The 11279-nt window shown below is 34.9% G+C and overlaps 1 long non-coding RNA gene across 1 annotated transcript in view; it reads right to left on the bottom strand.

Moving 5' to 3' along the window:
- LOC135205983 (uncharacterized) overlaps positions 1–6124 on the bottom strand; it is a 26063-nt gene extending 19939 nt beyond the window's left edge. The window contains exons 1-2 of the long non-coding RNA XR_010312661.1: positions 5227–6124; positions 4838–4937 (exon numbers count right to left, since the gene is read on the bottom strand). This is a non-coding gene — a long non-coding RNA (uncharacterized LOC135205983). The remainder of the gene's footprint in view (positions 1–4837; positions 4938–5226) is intronic.
- Positions 6125–11279: the final 5155 nt, after the last annotated feature.

Here is an 11279-nt window from a genome sequence, read left to right as displayed (position 1 = left end):
CCTTTCCTTAAATTGTATCTCGGAGTCACTAATGCTTATGAAGTATGGGAAGCATTTACGTTAATGTTTTCTTCACTACTTTACTCGAGCTTGGTTTATAAGCTGTAATCTGACACTTTTTAATTTCGTAAAACTCACACAATTTCTTTAAAATGTCACTAGTAAATTCGCCTGCATTATCAGATAATAGTGTTTGAGGACACGAATGTCTAGTAATTATTCTAGATTTCAGAGCTTCTGCTACAGTGGTTGCTTCTCTATTTCTTACTGGAATGATCTCAACATATCTAGTCAAATAATCTAAGAGAACTAATATCTGACGGTTAACTCTAGTTGTGTTTGGAAATGGACCTACAAAATCCATTGAAACTACTTGGAATGGATTTAATTTTGATGGATATTTCTCAAGAGGGGCCTTTACATTTACGTTACCTTTGTGTATGTTACAGATATGACAGTTCTCAACAAATCTCTTAGGATCTTCATTGCAATTAGGCCAAAAATAGTTTCTAGTGACCGTTCTACATGTTTTCTTCATTCCAGGATTCCTGACAACTTGCAAGAGTGTGTTAGTTCTAAAACTTCTTGGGTTAGTGTATTAGGTACATTCGGTTCTTCTGGTGTTTTATATAGAATTCCATTGATTAACTGAAATTCAGACTTATCTTCTTCATTTTGCATTAAGTTACCCATTATTTTTCTAATGTTAGCATCCTTTTGTTGTTCGATCTGAACTCTTTCCAAATCTAGATCTTTCCAAATCTATGATGTTATATCTACCTGGGATAGGTATACCTAAACCCTGGGGCAAATTCTAAGACACTTATAAACCATCTGTTAAATTTCATATTATTTGTGAAAGCTCTTTTCTTAAATAGATCACAAATGGGTTTGTGATCTGTAAGCACATTGACTTTATGTCCTAGCAAAATATGCCTAAACTTTCATAATCCCCAATATAGAGCTAAGCACTCCCGCTCAGTCGTGCTATAATTTCTTTCTGCAGCATTCAAAACTCTACTTGCATAATATACTGTTCTCATTCTTGTTTTCCCCTGTTGCATTAATACTGCACTTACACCTGTACTGGAAGCATCACAGGCTAAGTAAAATTCTTTTCAAAAATATGGGTACACTAAAATTGGATTTCTTGTCATCATTTCTTTGAGTGTTTGGAAAGCCCTTTCATGTTCTGCCTTCCATTCATAAGATACATCCTTCTTAGTTAAATCTGTTAATGGTCTGGCTATAGTGCCAAATCCTTTAATGAACGGTCGGTAATAACTTACCATTCCTAAGAATCTTCTCAAAGCTTTCAAGTTACTTGGAGCTGGACATGCTACAATTGCCTTTATTTTACCTTCCTGCATACGCAGTCCATCTTCACTGATGACGTGTCCTAAATACTCTAATGATCTCACCATGAATTGACATTTCTTAATTTTTATCTTCAATCCTGCGCTCCTCAGTCTTTCTAACACTATTTTTAATGTCTTAAAGTGACTATCCAAGTCCTTACTAGAAATGACTACATCATCTAGATACACTGAAACATCCTCTATATCCCCCAAGATCTGGAGCATCAACCGAGTAAAGGTTAATGGGGCTGATGTAAGACCAAAGGGCATCAGTTCCAACTGTAAATGTTCCTTATGAGTACTAAAAGCTGTCAAAGCAAGTCTAATGACGTAAATATTTTTGCTCCACCTAATCGAGCTAACATATTTATGACAGGTATTGGCATTCTTTCTGGGATGGTGTGTGAATTTAATTTAAGATAATCTATTACCATCTTTCAACTGCCATCTTTCTTTGGGACTAACAAAAGAGGTGAATTATATGGTGATTTAGAAGGGACTACTACTCCATCATTCTTCATTTCGTCAATTAACTGATCTACAATCAGTCTTTGACTTATTGGCAACTTATAGTTAAGTATATAGAATGGCTTAGTTCCATCTTGTATTAAAATCTTATGCTGCAAAGTATCTGTTCTTCCTAACTTATCTCCTTCTAAAGCAATTACATTTCTATACCTCGCCAATATTTGTAGTAATTTATTTCTATTCTAAGGAAAGTCTGTTTTATTTACTTCTTTGTCTAAAAATGAAATTTGTTCTGTGCAAGAGAAGAATGCTTTTTCCCCTGGTGTTAGTAAAGGATTATTCAAACAAAACTCTATACCAGACCTTAGTAATACTCTTTTGTCTGAGTAATTCTGGACGTACGTCTCGCAATTATTACCATTCGTGTGAACTAGGGAATTGTCCATCCTAACAAAGTCAGGTAAGTCTTCATTAGTTAGCATTACATCTGTTTCATGCAAGTCTTCGTCTGGTTTGGCTCTAAGACACACCTTGGTTAGGCATTGCGGGTACAAAACTACTTCTCTGTTAAGCACAAATCTGACAGTATAGTCATCTGCAGTACTAACTAAACATATTTCTTCCTCATCATGTATCTCTGAGAAATAACAGACATGCATTTCATCTGAACTTTCATCCAATAGTATTGTTGAATTTAATTCAGCCTTATTTGTTTTTCCCAATAACAGGACTTCATTGATATAATTTTCTTCTTTACCTTCATCCATTATGAGATATGTACAATCAATTTCTGATTCATCATCATCTATTATTGAATGCTCATAATCAATTTGTGATTCATCTTCATCAAATTGTTCACATGCAGTAATTTGTTCAGAGCTCTGAATATCAAGGGTTGCATTATTAATGTTATTTATTTGTGCACAATCTATCAAAGGATTATTCCTGGCTAATGACATTTCTTCAAAAACAGTATCTCTCCTATTTATTTCACTATTATCCATAAATTCTGGTCTACCCTGACTAGCATTATTATCCATCTTAGTTTCCTGGATGTTCGCTTCTCTAGAAGATGTCGTCTCGGATAAATTGATCAGATTTATGCAAGACTTTCCTTCTTCTAGCTGAAAACAAACATTTTCTCTATTTCTGCATTGCAAATTGATTTTATTTTCTCCACAATCTGACATTATTCTACATCTCCTCATAGCCTTATATGAAAACAGAGTTTGAGTAGGATAAAATCTTTCTTCTAATACTATAAACACTTCCTTAAAAGTTTTGTCTAAAATCTCTATGTCCAGTGTGACATTACCCAAAGCATTAATCTGCTTTCCTGCTATTCCTCTTATAATTCTACCAGGACCTTGTATTTCTGAATCTGCAAAGCCTAAATGTTTTATTAATGTTTGTTTATCTATAATATTCATTGTACTGCCTGTATCTAAAAGTATTGAGCATTGTTTACCATTAATTCTTGTTTGGATGATAGGTAAATCTTCCTGGCATATTTCACTATCCTTTACTCTCCCTATTTCCTTCAAAAGGCAACTTGAATGTATCTTCATTACCTACATTGATTATTTCATTCTCATTCCTAATTGGTACGGAGGCTTTCTTTTGTACTTCCCCTTTCTGTGATTGTCACTGCGTCTGATTATTATTTTGGGGTGTACTTATCTGAGCATTATTGTTTGTATGAATATTATTAAACCAGCATTTCTGTGTTAGGTAACCTGTTCTATTACAATTGGAACAATATCTTGGTCGCCTATAATATTGAGTTGCATGGTTGGAATAACCACAATTGGCACAATTTTGTTCCTGTCTATTATTTTGTGTTTTATTATCTCCTGGACTCTGACTATGGGTTGGCACGTTTGAACTTTGAATCTGATTACCATTGTTTGGATTTCCTCTGGGCTGTTGAGGCTTATATCTACTATTTCTGTTTGCTTGAAAAAATCTGCCATTACTGTTCTTATGATTATTCCTAGGATCTTGTTTCCCTTGTTGTTTATGGTTGAAATTTCTGGATCTGTCTGGAACATTATCTGTCCTTCTCTGAAAATTATTCCTATTTCTACCCTTTGTTTCCATTATTTACAAAACTTGTAAATTCATTTGTTAGATTTAGTTCTATTTTTCGCAATTCCCTTTGCATGAACTTTAAAGCATTACCAAAGGCAATGTAGTTTAATACCTGTCTTAAACTCACTAAATCTGCTACATCATCAGTAAAATCATTGCGATTGCCAATATTTACTCCTGTTCTCTTTAAATCATTAGTTAAGTTATGGATGGCATCTTCTACATCCGTATGGAGGTTTGCTATACTATTACCATCATACTTCTGGTGTAAAAACTTACTGAGGTTGTACCATCGATCTTGCTGAGTGATAGGCTCCCAAATTTCAAAACACACTTTCTTAAATTCTGTAAAAGTTTTGATTTCCTTGAACCTGAATGAATTTAGGGTCCGATGAGCATCTCCCTTCTCTGAACTAACATAGAGTAAAGCTTCATCTATTTTCTTGCGCTCTTCGGTAATTCCACCGGATGAAATTCGGCTTTCAGTGTCGGCTAGCCACCGCGACACCAAGTACGATTCTAATATATTCTTTTCTGGATGACCCTTTTCTACATTACTGCAAAAGCATGTAGCCTACGTTATTACAGCAGCCTGTGCCATTCTAGAATACCTAGGTACTGGTACTTGGTTAGAACTGTTATTATGGTTAGAAACAATCACACTAGTCATGGGTATATTTGCTACTGTCGAAAGCGGTACTTTGTGTGGACTCTCACTATGTGATCGTCGTGGGGGAAAATTTGTCTGATTACTCAGTCTTGATAGTCGGTCAGGGGTTGGGTGTAGACTATAATGGTCCGAGTTTGGAGTTCTGCTACGTTGTAACCTGGTTATAATTACATTAAATTTTCTATTCATTTCATACTACAGCAGGACTAAGATACAATTTAAAAAAAAATATATGCATTGTTGTACTTACATTATCTTCATGTTGGCAGAAGTCTGATTGTACTATGTAGTCCCTATCTTGCCTATATAATTTTCTCATATGATTACATCTAAAGTTTTCTTCCTTCAATCTGGAAAAACATTAACATTAGTACATGCCGTTATTCTTTATTCACACCACTGCACTTTGCGAATCCTTCATAAACTGAAATAAAGTATCTTTATAGTTCTAGATGTATCACACAACAACAAAGGAAGAAAAAAAATTATTTTCTCTTACAAAATTACGGCAAAAAAATATATCTCAAAAGATGATTATGATAAAACTATCTTTACAAAAGTATTACTATTATCATTATGCAGTGCGGTGTGAGAAAATTCTATTCTAATTTATCATCTGACGTTAATCTATTAGGATACTTCAAACTTTTTCTTCTTTCTTCGGTTTCTGGTTGTGCCAAACACTTCTGCGCTGCCCTGCGAATTTTTCGCTGCTGTCACCGTCGTTCTCTTTCGTGATGACTGTTGGTGCTGTTAGGGAATTGGGCACTATCTCTGCCGTAACGATGGTTAGTGCTCTTATGTTGATTGAAGAATTCAGTCAATGGTTTGTTATGAAGCTCCGCTGTGCTGAATTTGAAGTTCCTGTTTTTCCGCTAGTATGAACTGTCGAGTTGGCTTGGGGATTGCGGAATTCTGCAACGACTATATCATTACGGACGTCCACTAATCTTCGTAGCTTCTCACTGCATTTCGCCGCTGGGCGAAGTAGGTTACTTCCACTTGATTTCGTTCGCCCTCTTCTCTTTTATGAAGTTGTTGAGTCTAGGCGGGTGCCCAGTCTAGGAGATATAGTTCTTTATGCTTCGATGACTTTCCCTTTTCTTCGTCCTTCGAGTTATTGAACTCAGTAATTCTTTCCTTCAATTGTAGAATGTTTGTGCCTTCGAAATTTCGTTGTTTGTTGGTTCCGTTGTTATAGCACTAATCACTATGCGCCCTGCTTTTCAGCAATATTCAATTAATATGTCTGTTGGTACACACACAATCTCACTTTCCTATCACACAAGTCTTAATGACACAGGATAAACAGAGTTTAAACCGACACAAGTTATGTGTCCAGAAGTGAGTAGTTAACCGACTCTTTCCATCGTTCCAACTGAACTCTGGACCCATTTCTGATTTCTGGCTCCACCTCTTCTTCTTCTGGATTCCTTTTAAGACCACCCTAATTCTTCTTAATTGGGTAATCTTTAACGCCTACCGCTTCTGGCGACGACATCTAACAAATCAGGACGTATGGATGTGAGCAGTCGTAAGCTAGTTCCACCCACTTGTTATTCGTTGCTTCTGGGTCAAAGTTTACGTCTAACAGCTTGCATCATCGATTTTTGTTATGTCTCACTCAGTCCCTTTTCTGCGTTTTACGAGTGTCGTATCGCAAACATCCTGGTTTGCGTTTCTCTTCTACTTCTCTTTCGCCTTCATCTACTAAAACTCTACTAGTAGAGTTTCCTAGCTAATATATTTTCTACATAACTAATCTTAATTCTTCTGCTCAACATCTGTATGTGTATGTATACAGCATATGTATTTGTGCATAATCTATCATCCTCTTCCCTGATGTCGAAGTATGAATAATACCAATAATGATGATTATATTAATAACAAGAATGAAAATCTGTAATGAATAGTGTGGCTATCATCATTCTGATTAATAATTTCATTATCAATACTACATGGCCGTGTGCATATGAAAAAAAAAAGTATGTTATAAAATGCATTTCCATTCATTTGCTAAATACTGGTCTTTATCAACACAGGCCTTATGACTGTTTAGTAAATTTCGTGTGCATCTGAACGACACTTTATGTATTCTTCACATTGTGTTAGGGTTTGTAAGACTTTGTGCATGTTTCAAGTTAAAGGAAAAGTGAACTGTGCCATGGAACTGTATTATACCATTAATATTCTCATTTGATGCCCATTCCCTTATTGTACACTACTTAGGTATTTGAGTGTGAAACAAAATAAGAATTGCATACACTCCTATTACCACTACTACCAACATCTGAGTCCCCATTCATAAAGTATATGGGCTGGCGTCTAGTAAAGTACGTCATACTACAGTATCAATGAATTGGGGAGGCCTTCAGGAATGAAGTTTTATTAGCTTCTATCTACGAGCCTACTAAATTTAGCCAAGTTTCCTTTTAAATCTCTTTGATTTACTCTAAGTGCCTTTATTACCAACATTGGACATCACTGCATATTTTTGCTAATTATTTTGTGGCTTCAAATAAGCTATATCCCAAATACGATCCATATCCGATGCTTTGGTTACCAGATTTTATCAATTAGACACTAAAGCCCTGAAATGCACAAGAGTTATGTATTGCTCACTCATGTCATCAATTTTGACAACCTTGTGTAGGAGTGATATGCAGCCTAGACCGCATTCTTAACTTATTAATGCTAATTAACATATTCCAGGACTAGACAAACTTACTTTTTCTTCAAGTATAATTCTTTATTAAAATACTACCCTCTGGTCTGGGTCATCTATATTGCGTGGAGGAAATCTCAAAATATTTAGGTATTCAATAAAATGTAACTTCTCATTTAAACGGACATACAACTCCATGCAAAGTAGCGCACTAATGAAGCATTTTAACACATTTTTCAGGCAACTTTACTTTGATCTTTTGAAACTTAAATACAAATTAGTGTATGCAACCTTCACCACTCACTTATTAGTTTTAATTGCTCATCCCATCCGTAAAAGAATACGTAAATCGCTAGTTCCCTTGGAGTTTCCTGCCATTTATTACCTGCTTGGAAGCACATCTTATATTTCCTAAATACCCTGAATACTGTTTCAACGTCTTTTCCTCAATAATCCGTGTTGAGTTAACATGCCCGTTAATTGCTGCAGTCCTGGATTGTAATTAGGCAATTTAAAACTAGCGTTATCTTTGAATGCATTAATATTTGCATATATAAAAGTCCGACATTACACTTTTACCCTTTATCCAAAATTATATTTACAAGCAAATATACATCTACACTAACTGCATTATAATTATTCATCTAACCTGGGTTACTTATCACCAAACATCCAACCAAAGCCAACCCTATAATCAAACTCGGTTTTCCCATTTCTAAAATCATTATTTACTGCAGAGCATCCTTTTAATTGAGATTCCAAGTTAATTCTTATATTAATGTTGTATTGTACAAGGGACTACCAAAGTTACCAATCACTTTTTTTTTTTTTTTTTTTTTTTTTACCAACGCATATCTAGGATCTTGTCAATTTCGCACAAACGCCCAACTGCCGAGACTTAAGCCATCCAGATATTTTACCCTAGGTGGGGAACTGCATAAAACCAGACTTCTAACCTCTCGGACATCAGAACACATAAGGCTACAGAATGGAATTTCAAAATATAGTCACAGTCAATTTCCTTTATATTCTTTAGCAATTTGATATACATAGTACTAATGTAAATTAGAACTATTAAGACAAATCTCAAGATCGTATATCCCTTAATCTTAAAAAAAAAAAAAAAAAAAAAAAAAATTAATAGCTTAAGTACCCTTTTTCCTGACAATCGGGGTCAATTTTATGTGGTTAGAAACTATGGCATTTACAGAATGGTGCGCACAGACTGGAATATTTCTTAATCACGAATCTACGGTTACAGAAAGATTCTCAAAACCTGTTTTATCACACTTCCAAAACAAAAATTATGAAAGCCACGAACTAATCACGCCATTACTCCAAACCATCGAGTCCGCCATTCCAAAACCCTCAGAGGAAGGTCACCTCTAAGTCATGAAAAGCAACAGGAAAAATTTTGATAAAACTAAATTGAAAGCAAACCTTAATACAAAGTAGAAACAAAAAATGAGAAGTTAGTCAATACGTAAGTTTTCTTTTATGCAAAATCTCTTCGAAATTCAAAATGCATAAATCATTAAACCTTCAAAATACTAACATAAAACAAATATCTAAAAAGTTATATCCATGGATTAAGATTTTGATAGATTTCATTATCCAAATCTAAAGATGAGATGAGAGCTTTGATAAACCAGAGACACTAATCCAGAAGCAATAATTCTACATTTTTTCTATAAATAACTAACCGACATAAAATGAAAACTTGGTTACATATGAAAAAGCTGAGCAACATAGGAAAAACTGACCTTACTAATATATTCCACAGAATAGCCTTTGAAATCATAGTATTAAGGTGAGAAGTAACTAAAACCAGAGTGGAGTAAAATTCAATAACCATAAAAACTTAACATATGGCTTACTAACGCAAGTTAACTGTTAAGACAGGAACTCGGACCAATTATATACTAACCATCAGATTTATACGAACCATTGCATATGTACAAAACATTAAGTGCTACGCTAATCTACTAAAATTACTAGATTATCAGTTGAAAAATTGCTAGTAATAGTAAAGTTAAAACTCTCTGTCATCTGCAACAGAAAAAAACTAAAAACTCCACGGACTCACACAGTAGGCCAACACGCCTACTATGCAAGCCCTTAGGATCGCCTCCACCTGATTAGGGGCTCCACCCCCGATGGGGTGGAGGAAAAGTTAAAAATTGGATATTGAAGTTCTGAAGAATCTCGGGATGGCAGCAGTTTTTTCTATCCTCAACCAGTCTTGAATATTAATCATAGGATCGTTCCCTGAAATGTTAAAGAGCACTAGAAAGTGAAATATACTAATTTCAAAAAATGTCTAATGCCATTTAAGTAGTTTTGATAAAAATGTTTAAAGTAGATTTCTTAAAGTTCACATACTAACTCCAACAATATTTGTTATTGTCCTTAAAAAGAAAAAAAAACTTCTCTTCATAATTAAACATCCGTTTATTCAACAACAATTTCTTAAAAGCCTGGCTAAAACGGATTGTGATGAACTAGATACAAAACAGCAATGGAAAACTTAGTTTTACTGCATTTTTCTTACTGTAATAAAACACATTCCAACACGCAGGTCCTCGGTAAGATCTGATCAAGAAAAAATATACAATAAAAAGTGAAAAATGGCACAAGCTTATTCATTATTAAAAAAAACACCACCGCCAATAAACGAAATGATACAATTCAAATCAATCCGTAGGGACCACATGGAGACAGGGAGATGGGAAAAGTACGAGTCTGTGTGGAACGACAGACCGTAACTGCCTCACTGGCCGTCACTGAAACCAACCCATGGCTTCGAACTTTAAAGTTAAAAGTAAAATGTTAAAAATACTGGATAAATACTGCAAACTTACCCAAGAAACTTAAGTAGTGCTTCGTCTACAAAAACACATTAAACTATATGTCCAAAGAACAGATTCAAACAATTCCGAACAAAAAGTTTCTCGAAAAATGTAGAGCCTAGTGGAAAATACACGAAGTTGAGGTTAAATAAAAAAAATAAAAAGCACAAAACCTTGAAAGGATACTCAACTACAATGTTAACTCGAAAAACAGTCAAGTGAAATATTACTTCTACCAGCCATCTGTCAAAATGAAGAAAGACTTTACATGACCGAAAATCCGCTTTCGATGACATCACCAGACAAGGGCGCTACACCAAGGACCCTGGAACCGCATAAATTCAATAGTCGGTCGACACAAACTCACGTAAAGCGTCTTCATTTGAGACATTCCAAAAATAACCTCGCCTGGCCCAAAACAGATTTTGCTTGACGAATACCGAGGTATAAGAGAAAGAAAAATTGTTTAAACAAAAATCTAGCTTAAACGATAAAAACTATTTTGTGGATTTCCAGTATGGTCCATTAATGTTAAGCATAAAAAATCTTAAATCTGGATTTCTAGGAATTGATTCCAAAATAATCTGAGGGAAACTTCCTTCAGGATCGAAAGAAATATCTTTATCTGGTATCTTCGAAAAATGACTTTTCATAATTGTAACAGTATTAACTGCACAGTCATTCCTCATAAACCTGAAAACTTATGTCAAACAAATCATTTAATCTCTCTCTCTCTCTCTCTCTCTCTCTCTCTCTCTCTCTCAGACGCCAACTGGTTTTCCTCTCTCCATCATCGAGTCAAACTGAGGGAAACAGATCCAGTTGCTTTGTTGAGGACGTGGGAGAAGATGCACATTTTATTCACACATTTATTTCGCATATTTCCTTAACTGCACATTTTACATTTAAACCCTATCGTCAACAATAAAATCTTTACGATCAGTTTCTTAACAATATTAGAATATGGAGACTTTATTGTATGCTCAAGAAAAATGCCTGCTTCCCACTCCTCTGTTGAGTCTTCCATTAGTTAGGCTACTTGTTTAACTGCTTCGGTGTTTCTTAGTTAGCGAATTCGAAACTCTCTGGATGGCTAAGGGAACGGACTTTTGTGCACGATAGTACATCTCATCAGGGGAACCATAGAGAAAGGCATCTTACCTAGGTACATCTATTTT

Source organism: Macrobrachium nipponense, chromosome 29 (assembly GCF_015104395.2).
Source record: "Macrobrachium nipponense isolate FS-2020 chromosome 29, ASM1510439v2, whole genome shotgun sequence".
In the NCBI taxonomy this organism is placed as follows: domain Eukaryota; kingdom Metazoa; phylum Arthropoda; class Malacostraca; order Decapoda; family Palaemonidae; genus Macrobrachium; species Macrobrachium nipponense.
This window is presented reverse-complemented; position numbering and strand designations above follow the sequence as displayed.